This window comes from Triturus cristatus, chromosome 11 (assembly GCF_964204655.1).
Source record: "Triturus cristatus chromosome 11, aTriCri1.1, whole genome shotgun sequence".
Taxonomy (NCBI): domain Eukaryota; kingdom Metazoa; phylum Chordata; class Amphibia; order Caudata; family Salamandridae; genus Triturus; species Triturus cristatus.
Window position 1 is genome coordinate 89,474,121 of NC_140594.1, and position 16,012 is coordinate 89,490,132.

A 16,012-nucleotide genomic window follows, 5' to 3' on the forward strand; every position below is an offset into this window, starting at 1 on the left:
ATTGCAAGTCCGGTTTTCCTGAGGTCTTCTTCCAAGGTGTTCGGCCCACCGCGTAGACACGTAGTCAGGCCACCCCGCTGCGCCCCGACAGCCGACGGGGACCGCGGACCAGACATCAGCACGGGGGGAGGAAGCTGCCCAGAGCCTCACCGTCTGTGGAGGTGATGTCTTCGTGGTGATATCTGCGGGCTGCCAGAACCGTGGGGTTGGTCACACAGTTAGACTGTACAGTTGGGCCCAGTAGCTCCCCCAGCACTAGAGAGCCGACAATCCCAATCCACAGACTGCAAGCAAGGAGGAGCGGTCGCATCGCATCGGATCAACCCCTTGGGCCAAGTAAGCGTCAGAGGAGGGAGGGGAAGCGGAGCAGGTTATCCAGAACGGCTACTTGCATCCTCCTTGTTGATTTAGTTGTGGAAGGTGCCCGCTTCGCACTTACCCCGCCAGGCCATCCCGGCGACACTCAGCTGAAGTCCCCAAAGGCAATTCGGGGGTTGTCTCATCCAGCCCCCCCGCACCCAACACCCCTCGAGCCACTGGTGAGCCGGATAGGTCCTTTGGAGTCTTCGCTGTTGTGTGTGCGGTCGCGGCCGATCACCGCGCACCGCACCCAGTAGTTTCCGCCTGCCTCTGGCCCAGCCCTCAAGCGAGACACTCCAAAGCTATGGCGGCACTCGCCTTCAAGTGCCGCTCCGCATATCACAATGCCCGTGGGGGAGGCAGACCGGAAGGGGGCTGCAGACCCCTCAAGGCGCCGTATCAGTCGCCCACTAGTTCACACCACAAGGGCAGCAGGGGTCACCTCCTCCCTTCTCCGGCCCCGGTGCACGATCCGGCTCCCTCTCGTCGGCGGCGCCGTGTGCCTTCACTGTTCGCGCGCCCACAGCCTCCAGCTCAATGTGGCAGGCCACAGCGTCCGTCACCGGGGAGGGGGCTCAGGGCCGCCCCCCGAGTACCTCATCGATCCTTCCCGATCCTCTGAGGTTGGGGGAGGGGGCCATGCCACCGTCCACAGGCCCTGCGACGGCAGGCTTTTGCACTCGACACCCCGGTCTCACCAGGCGAAGGCCCCGATCTGCCGATGCAGATATCTCCGGACTACAATCTGACATTTCGCCCGGGGGAACCTCGTCAGGCACTGCTCATGTTCCGGTTGTCAATTCAGCCTTTAACAGCCGGATATGTGTGTTGGATCTGTGTGGTAGGACGGGAGGGTCTCGGAGCCGCTCTAACTAGCGGCCCTGTTGGTACGCCGCGAGACCACGCCCCCTCCATGGGGATTTTTAATCAGGTCTCGGTGGGGAAAAGGATGTTTGGAAAAAATACTAAAAAGAAAATCAGCCCTTCAGAGTGTTGTGTTGTGTAGTTAACCTTCCCTCCCCCCTTAGCCTATTGTTTCTCCCCGCACGCCCCTCCCCTCCTGCGCGCGGCAGCCACCAGCTGGAATGTTGACAGCTGGACGTTCTGATGTTGACAGTTTAGACGGTTTGCGAGATCGTCAGTTATTCTTTATGCACTGTGCCTCCAGGTTGAGTGCGTTGTCCTTATGTGAATAAATAACTTATGAGCTTTACTTTGAGTAATCGTCTTTACAATTTGGCGACGAGGATGGGATCGGACGACGCACGGATGAACCCACGAAGAAGTGATTGAATATGATATATTTGAAGGAGGTAATGAAATACTTTGAGAATATTTAAATGAGGAGCAACAGCAAGTAAAAGGAGTAAATTTTAAACGAGGAAGGAATAGAAGTAAGTCCTGCGTGTAAGTGAGAAGATTGTTGCACTTCAGGAATTGCGAATTGGAAGGAGAAAATAATTTATTGGATGGTAAAAGTAAAAGTGGACTCTGTTACGTAAAGGCAGTGAAGAAAACTTAAGCAGTGTATATGAAAAGTAAAGGATAATAGAAGGCATTCCTTACTCGCATTGCTAAGGTGGAAAAATTTATGAGCTCCCGGAGGAATACCGTGCTCTAAGTGAAACTGAATGAGTGTGAATCTGCCTTCAAGACATCGCAGGTGAAGAATTGCGTCATAATTGAAGAGAAAATTAAAAGTATTAATAATACTCCGCCATGAGTGAAACTGAATACGTGTGAATGTGCATAAAGAAGGGAAAAATAACGCTGACATCAAACCATCGCAGGTGATGCATTGCGACAGGATATATGAGAAGCAAGCAGGAGCATTTTGAGGAACACAGCGCACTAAGTGAAACCGAAGGAATTTGTAATTGATTAAAGAAGGGAAGTTTACGCAACCTTCAAGCAATCGCAGGTGAAGTTTTGCGACATATTGAAGAGAAATGAAAACTTTTTGAAGAATACAGCGCACTATGTGAAACCGAAGGAATTGAATTTGCATAAAGAAGGAAGGATTAACGCTGCCTTCAATCCATCGCTGGTGATGCTTTGCCATATAATTCGAGAGTAAGGACTTTACACGCCTATGTGATTTCACCTCAGTTATAAGGCGCTGACAATAGAACGTTGAGACGTAAAAGAGGAGGAGGAATCCCAGGAAGTAGAGCCTACGTTCTAGTGTTCCGGCGCACAAACACGCACAGGAAGTGTGCGCGTCACCATCTTAGTTGAAGTTCCTTGTAAGAGAAAGGATAACGGAAACAAGACGTACAAGTCTTACGGAGGCGTACGAAGCTTTGAACGTTCAGGGCAAAGGTGCGGTTAATGAAGAGCACAATAGACTGGGGTTCTACCGCTTGGGCGCAAATGAGCAGGTGAGAGATATTTTTGTACGTGATTAACAGAAGCAATAAAAGTAAAATATTAGGGGAGAACTATAAGTCAAGTAAAACAAGAATTAACATGGCAACAGGCAATATATATAATTTACAGCCACCAGAGGCGTTCTTGAAGGGTACTGGCGTACCAACTGTGAAGTGGGAACAGTGGAAGGAGTACTTCAGTAATTATATATCCACATTCGATAAAGAGGATGAACCACTAAAACAGGAGGAAAAGAAAAAAATATTATTGCATTGTTTAGGTGCAGGTGGGCTAACAGTGTATAATAACATCACTAAGAAAATAAGAGTTGGAGGAGAGAGAAATGTTTATGATGAGGCAATGGAGGATTTAGACAGTTATTATAAACCGACAGTATGTGTTGCGGTGCACAGGTATAAGTTCTACAGAAGGAAGCAAGGAAAAGAAGAAAATATTGAAGACTACGTTGCTGCCTTAAAGAACTTGGCGCTCTTATGCAAGTTTGGAAACATGCATGATGACTTAATCAGGGATCAGATAGTGATGTGTGCTGCAAATACTAACATTCAGGACGCCTTATGGGCTAAAGGTGAAAAACCCCTCCAACAGGTTATTGAAATCGTAAAGAAGGCAGAATTGACTGGTCGTTGTGCGAAGGAAGTCATCAATGAGAGTAAAGGTAACATTGAGGAAGCTAATGTGGTGGCAAAAGTAAGTGGGTACAGTAAAAGTACTCGTAATAGAGTGAAGGACACTACAAAATTCAAAGAGAATGCTTGTTCATACGAGCAGTTGAAATGTTACAGGTGCAGCAGCAGTAAGCATTTGGCGAATGACTGGAAATGCCCAGCGAGAAACAACAAATGTACCCAATGTGGGATCATTGGTCATTTTCAGAAAGCATGCAAGTGGAAGAAGAAATAAAAGGTAAAATTTGTAGAGGATGAGGATGAGGAAGAATTTGGAAATGACTCTTCGGATGATTCGGAGTACAATTTATGTGTAATATATGTAACTGAGGCAACGGATAAAGAGGATGACGAAAAGAGGAGGAAAGAGAAACCTTTGTGCGTGGTGGATATTGGAGGAGTGCATATAGATATAGTACCCGATTCGGGTTCACCATGCACTATTATCAACCATGATGTTTGGAGGGAGAAATTTAGCAGTAAGGTAGAAGGACAATTAGAAAGACCTGACATATCACTCAAAACATTCACGGGAGAACCGATAGAACTTAAGGGTTACAAAAAACTAACATTTGCATTTCAGGGAAGAAAAACCAACAGCAAGATGTATGTTGCTGCCACAGGCCCATCAGTGCTGGGCTGGAAGGACCAGGGAAAACTTGGAATAACTCTAAACCCAAATAGTGTTGAACAGGTCCAGGTTACACAATACGTGGTAGAGGAAGAAGAACTATGTGTAGCAAGCATCATGGAAGAGTTCCCGAGCATTAAAGAAGAGGTAGGGAACAAAGAGAACGAAAGTGGTGGTGGTAAATTAAAAGAAGTTAGGAAACTTATTGTTGAAGTATGGCCCAAAAAGGTATCACGTAGAGATGAATTGCGGCCTTTCTGGGAAGTGAGGAATGAACTGTCCATGGAAAACGAACTGGTTTTAAGACAAGGAAAGGTTATACCTCCGACCACTTTAAGAGAGAATCTCATTGAACCTTGCCATGAGGGACAGTTGGACACGAACAAAACTAAAAAAAGGTGGCCTGGGTGCGACATACAAATCGAGAGAACAGTGAGAAATCACATGCAATGTGATTATTCAGAAAAATCACAAACGACCCGGAGACCTTCTCTCCAACCCCTTAAGTGTCCGGACATGGCATGGAAAAGGGAGGGCATTGGCTTGCGACCACAAACTATTAGAGAAAACAAAGGAAGTAGAGAAGGTAGTGAGAATATCGAGACTATTGGGGGTAGGAGAGAACATAGCACAAGCGCCTCAGTAGCATCTCCTGGTAAGGCAATTGACCAGGTGTCTGTGGAAGAACAAGTGTGTTCGGAGCATAGTGGTGCAGTCAGTTCACCTGATATGGGTGCCGCTAGTAGTTCTTTGGAATCTATTGAAAAACAAGTACAGAGCCATGAACTGGTGCCCGAAAATAACACTTTGGATGAAGTGACCATCACCAGCAAGTGCGGGCGCAGTGTAGCTTAACCCAGCAAGTATAAAGACTATAATTGTGAAATGTAACCAGGCATAGCATCTTTCAGTTTTCATGTCTTTTCTCTCTTTCTTCCTCTAGGTTCAACTTTTCATAAGGGAAGGAGATGTGTTGTGTTGTGTAGTTAACCTTCCCTCCACCCTTAGCCTATTGCTTCTCCCCGCGCGCCCCTCCCCTCCTGCGCGCGGCAGCCACCAGCTGGAATGTTGACAGCTGGACGTTCTGATGTTGACAGTTTAGACGGTTTGCGAGATCGTCAGTTATTCTTTATGCACTGTGCCTCCAGGTTGAGTGCGTTGTCCTTATGTGAATAAATAACTTATGAGCTTTACTTTGAGTAATCGTCTTTACACAGAGGGAGGCCGGGTTTGTAAAAGTGGAAAACCATGACCACCATCTGACCCCTTCACGGAATCTTCCACGCCAATGAAGGTCCGAACAGCTGGGGGTCAATCAGGTCAAGCTTCCCTCTAAAATAATTTCTCCTGTCAGAAAAGATTCAAAGTGGTGGGCAGGGAGAGCCTGCGCTGGTCCTGGCCCCCAAGGGGGCAGGTAAGTTACCGGAGGCATGGGGGTGCCAGAGGTTCTTTTCTTGCCTGAGCGGGGAGTCGCGTCGGTCTCTGCACCCCAGATCCGCATCTTCCGAGCTTGGGACACCGTCCAGGGCCAGTCCTGGAGCTGAGCACCGCTGGCCCCACACCCCTCCATCTGCTGCTCCGGTGACACCTGCCGGCGCTGCACCGACTCGGGTGTCCAGGAGTCTCCACACTCAATTGTCCTCTGAGGTCTTCTGGTCGTGGTCCCTCGAGCCCCTGGGTCCTCTCGGGCCCCAGGCTCTTCCTCTTACCCTCTTTCCTGCCGCGGTCTCCGGTCCCGAGCTCTGCTCTTTGAACAGAAACTTTCCAGAGTGCGGGGAGCTGAGCTTCAGGGTAATGGAGATGTCTCTCCCATATACCCTTTTACAACAAGTTTTTTAATCCTGCTAAGTGGGACCCACAATAAAATTTAGAAGGCTACCCGCTTAGACAGTTTTGATTATCTTTCTTTCTTCATTAGGGATCCCTCTTATGACATAATTCTTCGTTTCATAAAAAATATGCGCTCCACCCTGAACGTTGGTCTGCGTCAGGGTGTATTAGAGGCCCTATTATTAAGCATGGCACTGTTTAGTGTGTGAGGGCAGATTTTAAAGCCTTTTGGGTTCCGCAAAAAGGTTTTTCTTTTCTTTCAACCATCTCATCCCCTTGGTTTGATATGGTCTGAAGATTTGGGACCTGTCTTTCGTTCCCCCTTTTTTTTTAGTCCTTCTTGTGTAGTGAATTGTATAGGCTGCTCCGGACAGTGAGGGAAGGCGTAATCTCTTGTCTCTTCTGTTTGTGTGGATCATAAACTAGAAGCTGCCTGATGACAAATGCAGGGACAGCAACACAGATTCATTGAGGAAGAAGAGTAAAGGTGTGTGCATTTAAGGTGTCAAAGTCCCAATCTCTTGGTGATGATAATTAGTTTTAACACTATTCTGTTCTAATAAAGTTAGCTCTGCTCAGAGGAAACATACATACTTATGACCAACATATGCAGTTCTATGTGTTAGCTTTTGTTTTACATTTATGAAATGCTTTTTCTGCATGTATTAACTCCCTGGTTGTACTGGGTAAAATACAAATTGCTTTCATTTTCTTTGCAGACATGAGGTTGAATGAATGAATGACCTGGAAGTGCCTGGCCTCCAGAGGCGCTTTATGAGCTGAGCGTCTCTCCTTGGAGCACAGCAGCCATTTCACGCGGTGCCGCTCGGTGTCAACCAATACCTGTGGGCTTCACTAAGACGTCATCACACGGTGAGGACCAGGTGAAGCGCCTCAATCATTGCTGATATTTTTACCACCAAACCAGGGGGCGGGGCCATTTTCCTTGATTGAATTAGATGTTGCAGCTCCAGCAGGGGCTGATCTCAAAAACCCCGCCCTCCCCCTTTCAAGGGTCATGACCCCTTCAGATTCCCTCCTCCCTCATGGCATGGCATGCTGATAATTCTTACACATTTGGCTGGTTTGTACGAAGGTGACCTTTTATTTGCACAGGTGTTCAGATGTTGTATTTACTCTTGCTTGTCATGGGCTGTTAAGGGTGGGCTTCCCTTGTTATATGTAAACCCCACTCTGAGTTTCAAAGACCTGCAGAGAAGGGGCTCCTTCAGGTGTCTTTGGATGTAGTTGTGTATATTTCACCACCCACCCTACCAGGGTCGGACTGGGACAGAAAGTAGACTTGGGCACCACATGAAAAGCCCCCCCCCCCCCATTAGCGAAGCTGCTAATGTATATAATAATAATAATAATAATAATATTAGTGAGAATAATGTATATGTATATAACAACAATCAACAATAACAACAGTAATAATAATCACCATAATAATTATCATAATAATATCTGTAAGAACAAAAAACAACAATAATATTAATAATAATATTAATTATAATAATAACTACCCCCACCATCATCATCACCATAATGGCCTTTGCTAGTCAGGGTACTTTGACAAGCTGTGGGGTGTTTTGCAAGGATGGGAGACCGCACGCGTCCCTGCCTGCTGCAGGCGATAATTGTGGTAAAAGCAGAGAAATCACCTGTAAACACCGGCCCCGCGACCATAAAAAAGGCCCACGAACAGCCAAAAAACAAGCAAGCCGTGGAGTGATCTGTGAGACCAGCCCTTCGGGCACTGCTGACTGCCCTGTAGGCCAGTCCGACCCTGCACCCCGGAAAAACAATTAACGGACTAGAACCCCCCGTTCAGTAAAGTAGCCGCACAGGACGGAGGCGTCGACTTCCAAGAGGAAGACAGGCCGAGGGGGCTCTTGTCTCAGTTCCTCTTCGCCCTCAGTCACTGTGATACTGGCGTGTGCTGCCGCTGCCAGTATATGTCAGACAGTGATAATCCGCGTCATCCTCCGCCAGGGCCCCGGTGATGAGCAGGTGGCAGGTGTTACTGGAGGGGTCCTTGGAGGCCGAGAACCGGGCGGGGACCCCGGAGCCCTGGCCCTTGTCAGAGTCAGACTGATAATCCAGCAGGTACTTGGGGGGGCTCCCGGGCCTCTGTTGGTACCACCGGAAGGAGTAGCCGCCGATGCTGAACCCGCTGCTCATCTCCCAGGGCAGTCTGGCCGTCTGTCCCGGGGTCACTGACAGCGAGGACTGCTGGGTCAGCACGTTCTGGGCAGCAGCGCCTGGAATAAGAGGGTGGGTTTATTAAAAACATAAATTCCAAACAATATCTCAGATATACTTTTCTTATGTGTGCATAATGATAACTGTTATTATTATTATATGTTTTATGGAAGAGCACTGAGAGGCGAGCGCTCTCTGCCCTGACCTGCACAGAGGGCGCTGAGCGCGAGCAGGAGGGGGCGGGGGCCCAGGCCATGGCCATTTATACTGTCTCCACCCCTTCCTCGCCCTCTTGGTTCGCGCTATATAAGCCCTGGAATAAGAAATTACAGTATTTGGGCTATTTCTAAGATAACTTGTTCGGACCCCGGCCGAGCCTCCATGTTGGTTTTGGGCCTCGCAAGTGGGACACTGGCGCCACTCGCGCGTGTGGGCAGGCGCATGCCGGGGGGGCGATACGCCTGTCGGGGGTCAGTAGGGATTGATGCGAAAGGGGAGCAGTGAGGGCATCAGGGTCTGCACGGCCCCTTCTCCCGCAACCTCTTAGAGGTGGTGGCATTTGTCCCGGGGGGGTGTGTGGTCCGCCTGCAGCGACCCTGCTGTGGGTGTAGGTCCGGTAGATCGCGGTAGAAGGCGCACAGCTGGTGTGTGTGGCGACTCTGCCAGGCGGGGCTCCTTTACCCGGACGCCTAGCGGGTGCCGCGATTCTTGGCTTTGCGTTGATTTGGACATCTCCGGTCCGGGGGTGCAGTGGTGCCTCTCGCTGCATGGAGGGGCAAGAGTCTGTGCCTCGGTGCCGCGCATCTTGCGGTGTTTCTAGGCTATTCACGTGACCCCTCAGAGTCCTGCAGATTGTAGTGCGGTGCACAGGCAACGGGCCCCATCCATCCAGGCATGGTGCAGCGGACAATGGGGACAGCGTTTTGCGTTGAGAGGCTTACGCGTCCTATGGTGGACGATGTCGCAGCTTTCTCGTAGCCCCCCCTCTACACCGTTGCAGGGTAACGGGACATAGCAGGGGCAGCGGGCCAGGCGGGTCGCGAGAGTGTGGTTAGGTGTTGGCAGAGCGGACCACCTCGGGGCTCAGCGAGCTGGAGCTCACTTGCACCCGGCTTGTCCTTGATTGCTGACCTCTGGCTGGTGCTGTAGCAGGTTTCTATGCCAGGTGTCTGCCGGTCCGGACCCCGGCCTTGGTAGGAGGGGGTTAGGTGCTCATTCATGCCAACATTTCAGAAGAGCCAAGGGGTAATAATAGGAGAATGAGGCCTCGAATCGGGTTCTGCCATGTGTGGGCTTTGGAAGTGTGCTGCTGCGGGATCGGACCTTTGATACGCAAGTGCATGCTTCTTACCTTCCAGAAGCACAGAGCGCGATGGCAGGCAGAGAGAGGGTGATGCATGTGTGGTGCACTGGCCTGGCAGGCTGCTGGCAGTGCATACAACACCCCCCCCACCACTCCTCGTGCGAGGCTTTGTTGGTTTTTCACTCCGTCTAGCCTCTGTGTTGCCACTCTGACTATTGCTGGAAGAAGGAGTACGTTACACATTACCATACCCTGTCAGCGGAAACTCCAGAGGAAACGGGCGTTGCTTGCAGGAATCGGGAGGCGGGAGATTAGCCCTGAAATCGGTAGTCTCCCGCCTGTTTTGCCTTTCTTTTCAGTATGCAGACTCCTCCACTTCCGGCGCACTCCTTTCTTCTCGCTGATTTTGATGGTGCTGTCACTCTTGCACAGGGAAGTTTGTGGCAGGGGGCACAAAGGGGCATATGAATATGTTGCCAAAACCGGCATTTTCACGCAGTTATGATTTGCGTGTTTGGAAAATGCTCTGGGAGATTCTCGGGTCTGTTTTTGCGCGGAGGGTGGTGCATTTTGCTGTGGAGGTGCTTGCTCCACGCCCTCTACTGAGAAGGCCATCTCCAGGCCGCTCTGTGGGAGTTAGAGCCTCTCAGTGGAGGCCCAGCCATTGGTGCACCCATGTCCCTCATGGATGCACGGAAGCCGCTTCTTGTGGCCATGTTTCACTTATTGTACAAGTGCGGTGAAGTTTCGTTAGGTGTCACATTTGGTAGACCTTTTTGTGCATTGTGTGACTCATAGAGTCTACATATATATTGTTAATCTTGATGAGTTTCACTCATATCCGAGGACAATCTTTAGCTCTCTCACATTATTAGAAATCTGGGAAAGCCGCGTGGAAACGCATCGGTGTCCCCAGCACGCAAGCGCTCGGAGTGGTGTGCAGGCCCTGCCCGTGGAAGCCGGTCCTCTTCTGGCCGGGAGGAGGCGAGAGTCAAGACAGGCATCTCTTTGACAGATCTTCCTAGTTCCTGCCTTACATATTGAGGCTGTGGCCAAAACCGGCTTGTACACGCAGGATGCAGGGTGTATGTGTGCAGCAGCACCCCCAAAATAGCCATGCTGGAGTTCTGAAGGTGAATGGACAATGAATATGCCTTTAAAACTTGTTTTTACCACATGTGCTGTGCATTCAAAGACAGGTCATATGTCCCTGGTTGCGGTTTGTGTTAGCGGTGGTTGATTTGCCCTCCTTCCATGCATTGACAAGTCATGGCATTGTTGCTTGTCTTAGAGATTGGGTGGACGTTGCTTGAGTTCTACCGGGCCGAAAGCTTTCGGAGGGCACGTGTGTGAGTCGGCCACCTTGGAGGCAATGTTCCTTAAGGGGTAATGTGTAAACAGCATCCATCAGGGGGGAGGTGTCCTCCGCCACAGCAGACTACCTCGTGGGCCCGAGTCGGTCAATGGCATAGGGTGAGGGGCCCGTTTTGGTTGTGTCCATCAATGTCTCTTGGCCAGGAAGGAGGTGTGATTTCTCGGTTATTGCCTGCGTTGGGCCAGGCAGGATGACCTATTGTGTGAGTTCTTTGTGTGGCCAAGTGCAATATCTTTCAGTGTCCACTGCTTTACCAGCCTTTTGTGTAAGTCGTTCATCGCCACCGGCCCAACATCGTATTCTGGTGGTTATGCATTGCGGATGTCCTGAACGTACGCTGTATCTCAGTAAATGTTTTAAATAGACCTGGGGAAGCAATGATCTGCCTGAGTTTGCCTGGGCTCACCAGTAATGACTACGGCTCTCACTGTTGGTAATGCACATCCTTCATCGGGATGGGCACGGGGCCCGGAGGTATCCCATGTGCATTTTGATTCAAATAATATTTACACTGAAAGGGCTTGGGAGTGTAAAACGTTAGTAGTGTTGGTGACCCGGCCTTACCATGCCTGAATGGAGGCATTTTCAAGAGGATATGCCTGTTAGCCACAATGATGACTCATTTATCTTATGCAACAAAGAGGCATAGTCAAGCCAGTACTATAATCTCCATTGTGTGTGGGCACAGCTGCGTAGGTCAACCATAAGGGGGTATGTTGCATGTCCTCTCCTGCCCAGGTCTCATAACAAGGGCCAGTTGCTTGGGCATGCTCCTTGCTGTATTCAGCACACAAATCTAATGCATGTGTAGGTAAGGGCAGGGTTATCCCAAGGAGTGTAAATTACATCATCCTCCAGTACCTCCATGATACAGGCATGCCCATTTCCACACTCTCCCGGTGGAAGGCTAGCAATTCCGGGGGATACGAAGCAAACCAGGGCATAGTTTGTTCAGCACCAAGGGTCACTGTTGGTCAGCAGGTAGGGTTCCTGGGATAGGACTCAGCAAGTAAGCAGGATGGGCGGGGTATGGGTCAACCCACAGGGGGTGCAGTGACTGCAATTTTGGCCACACCATGAACCTTCCATCAATACATATTGTTTCCATTCATGAGTTTTCCATGTTTCAGGATGCTTCAATTAAACAACTTTCCCTGCCCGGACAACCATAGATACATGGGGGAGGAAGCTGACTTATAGCAGTGGGGCTGCTGTTCCACATTGGGGGAAACAAGGTGTGTAGAGTACCAATGGCTACAAAGTTTGAAGAAATGGTGGCTGGGCCATTATTCAAGCGAAGCGAGGTAGCTGGAATTATAGTGCCCCTCTGTCCTCACCTACTTGGTGCATGACTTACACGAGGAAGGGATTCAGCCTGGAATCACAGCAATTATTTTACAGGCAAAGCTGAGGGGGTAGCACGCACTATGGTCATGTTATGCAGCCGGTCTACGGGTATTTTATTTACAGGTCTCAGGTATGAATACTGGTACATTTCTTCTTCTAGGTGTGGTTGGGTCAAGTGACGGAGGAGAGCAATCATCGCATGGTATATCTGGGCATGAAGGAACGCCAGGCAAGATTGTAGCGTAGGGAGATAGTGGTACTTATCGGGGATTGGATGTTGGTCTCAATGGCATGCCGCCATGCAAAGGGACCATGTACCTAGGTCACGTACATCAGGCAGTGACAGGTGAACTGGGACCATTTGTACTAGACTATATAGGAGTGGTTCCCAGCTCTGTTGGTCAGATGGGAGGCTGTCATCTTTATTATCACTGGATACCCTTACTCCATCACTCCTATTGTAAGCTGAGGATGCCTGTTGACGCTGTTAGACCTGCTATTAGTTATTACACTCACCTGTGTGCCTTGGCATGGTTTGTCTCGCATCAGGGCCAGTTTGGGGTTACTGGCGAATTGTTTTGCTCTAGGGCTGAAGCGGGTGCTTCTAGAGCAGGGTAAGATTGATTAGGCCAGGCAGCATGACAAAGGTCTTTTCGGCACTGGCAGAATGGTGCAGGCTGCTAAGTAGTGCCATTGCAGAACATAGATTTGTCAACATTCTGCTAGGAAATGATTAGTAGCAGGAAGGTATTGAACCATGGTGAGCAATTGGATGTGGGTTCGTGCTCAACAGGAGCAAGGGATTGGCATTCTGTTCCATCAGGCTATGGGTACCGTTTATAGCACCAGAAACTGTAAAGCTGCTATTTTCGCCCGGGATTGGGCTGCCAATGTCATCTAACTTTGCAGCCAGACACTGAGTAGGCAAAGACATACTTGCGATGGTGCAACAGGCACCCAGCAGTAGAGTTAGATGAGTGTCATCGTACCCCGCTATAACGTCAGTGATAAAACGTAAGGTTGTGGCTACACACGACCAGGCACTCTAGGGCAGCTGGTGCGGGAGGGTGCCAGTGCCAAGAGGGTGCGGGTTGCCTGGTTAGGGCTGCTGGTTTGGAGGGAGCACTAATACGGATCGCTACAAGAGCACATTTTGCATTCATAGAAGGCTAAATTGATACTTTTATGGCATGGTGCCAGTTGCTTTAGTTATGCGCATGTTTCTTGGCAGTGTCAGGAACATTCAGAATGCAATGCTGGTGGTTAGCCTGTTGTCATGCTGTTCAGAGGTGTTTTAGCTCAGGCATGGCCAAGCATGGGTTAGAGGCCGGTGGTCTGCCCTGGGATTTATGTTAACAGGCAGGTGAAGCTGCAGAACTTAGAGGGGCTTGGGTCTGACCTCTGGATACAAGGGCGGAGCCTTGTTGCTCACTTTGTAGCCAGTCCTTGAGTTCGATGAAACAGGTACCATTGATGTGAGTATCGGTACCGGGTAACTTCTCCCGCCCTCCAGCACTGGCTGGCAGCTATGCAGGTTGTGGAAGTGGCCTTCCAACAGGGGCAATTTGGTCCATATGATTGGGGGGAAACTCCTGGGAAACATACCTGGGCTACAAAGTAGCAGGAGAACTATTGGCATTCCCAGTATTCATCATAGAGAGGTATTTATGCTTTGGTCCCCCCCCCCCGGGTCACGCTGTCCTGTCTGCTCCCTGGTATGCTGGCAGAAATTTGGGAGGGCAAGGCTTCACATAGGGTGGTGACTGTCGGAAGGTCATACTCCGACTAGTGCGAGACTCAGATAACTGAGGAAAGAGGAAGTAGAGCGGGCTTGTCAACTCTTAACTCCACCCGCATTGGCACTTCCTGGCAGGAGTGGCTTGTCATAGGTACTGTTCTTCAGCCAGGCAAAGGCAACATTGGACCATCGCCTAATTTTAGGTTTCAGGTCAATTCAGTCAAAAATCCACGGGGAATTTAGAAAGGATGGGGGCACCTGTCCTGATGGGGCATGCTGGCCTCTGGTCCTGTATTGGTTAAGACCTGTTTTGGCTGGACCTGGGAGAAGCCCGGCAATCAGCAGGTTGTAAGTAAAAAGGCCTACCTTGGTGGGGGGCCCTGGTAGTGGCGGTGGCCACTCCCCAGGCTGTGGAGGAGTTACAGGGCGATCCAGAGTCTGCACATACCAAGGGGTACATCATGCAGCAGCACCGCGGGGTGCTAAGCCAGGATACCCAGGGATGTTTTAGCGTTGTCCCCTGGAAGAACGACGGCGCCCCGTTAGCCGACAGGCGGTTGTGGGTCTGAGCAACTGGGGGCTGCCATGTATGCTCAGCCCACCCCACACGGGGGGCGTGAGTAAGCAAGTGGACTGGGGGTCCATGGTTGGGAGGGGTGGCCCCTCCCAATATTTAGTATACACCATTTGGCGTTTGCCATGGTGTACTTTAGGCTATCAGACGGGCAGGCGGCATAGGGGCTGGCCTGCCCTGGGATCGCCCGTAAGATAACCCACCATGTTTGCATATTGGTTATGCTAATAAACCTGCAGCAATATTTCTCCACTTACAATACAGTGTTGTGTTTAATTTATTTATGTACTTATGTGTTTTGTGACAACTGTTGCCGATATTGGCACTATGAAAGGCTGCCCGGGGGGGTTTGCGCAGCAGCCCCCCCCCCTTAAAGGGCGGCCGCCTTAGTGCCAGAGGAAGGCACAGGGGTGGGAGGTCTAGTCCCTGGGTCCTGCCAGGGGAGACCCCAGCAGATGGCTGCTTCCGGCGGGGGCGTAGAGGGGACAGGGGTATTTATACTTTCTCCACCCCTTCCTCGCCCTCTTGTCCCTCTAGTTCGCCTTGCCCGCCCCTCCGCTTACCCAGCATCCGGAGGTACAAAGGGGGGGTTAGGTTTTTCTAACATGTTACTTTGTGTTGCAGGAGGAGTTACAGGACAATCCAGAGTCTGCACATACCAAGGGGTACATCATGCAGCAGCACCGCGGGGTGCTAAGCCAGGATACCCAGGGATGTTTTAGCGTTGTCCCCTGGAAGAATGACAGCGCCCCGTTAGCCGACAGGCGGTTGTGGGTCTGAGCAACCGGGGGCTGCCATGTATGCTCCGCCCACCCCTCACGGGGGGGGGGCGTGAGTAAGCAAGTGGACTGGGGGTCCATGGTTGGGAGGGGTGGCCCTCCCAATATTTAGTATACACCATTTGGCGTTTGCCATTGTGTACTTTAGGCTTATCAGACGGGCAGGCGGCATAGGGGCTGGCCTGCCCTGGGATCGCCCGTAAGATAACCCACCATGTTTGCATATTGGTTATGCTAATAAACCTGCAGCAATATTTCTCCACTTACAATACAGTGTTGTGTGCTTTATTTATGTACTTATGTGTTTTGTGACAACTGTTGCCGATATTGGCACTATGTTCCACCACACCAGTAAATGTAACATTTGTGAGACCCCACAGAGACTTTGACATTGACGGGTGTATGCATATAGTGTGTGTGTGGAGACTGGATAATACTGCCAGAATCAAGGAACAGGCTCCAGGGGTGCCCCTCGTCTGCACCCCAGGGTGCTGCACTATTTGCTTGAAGTACCAGTGATTATTAGGTGTAGAACACCCTTGTGGTGGTACCTTGGTTTGGAATCAGGATAAAATATACTGTACAAGCAGCAGGATGGAGGAAAGTCAGCAGCAAGTTAACAGTGGTGGAAGAGGCAGACACACATCAGACTCCATTGGAGCTGAGAGGGGGTCAGGAGGATGTATTTAAGAAGAGTCTCTCCTCCCGCTGCACACCGCCTTTACACAGGATAGTGAAACCAACACTAGTGAGAGTCTAAAGCAGGTGTACCCTCTTTATTCCAGGGCAGGCTGGATCCATGTCAGACATT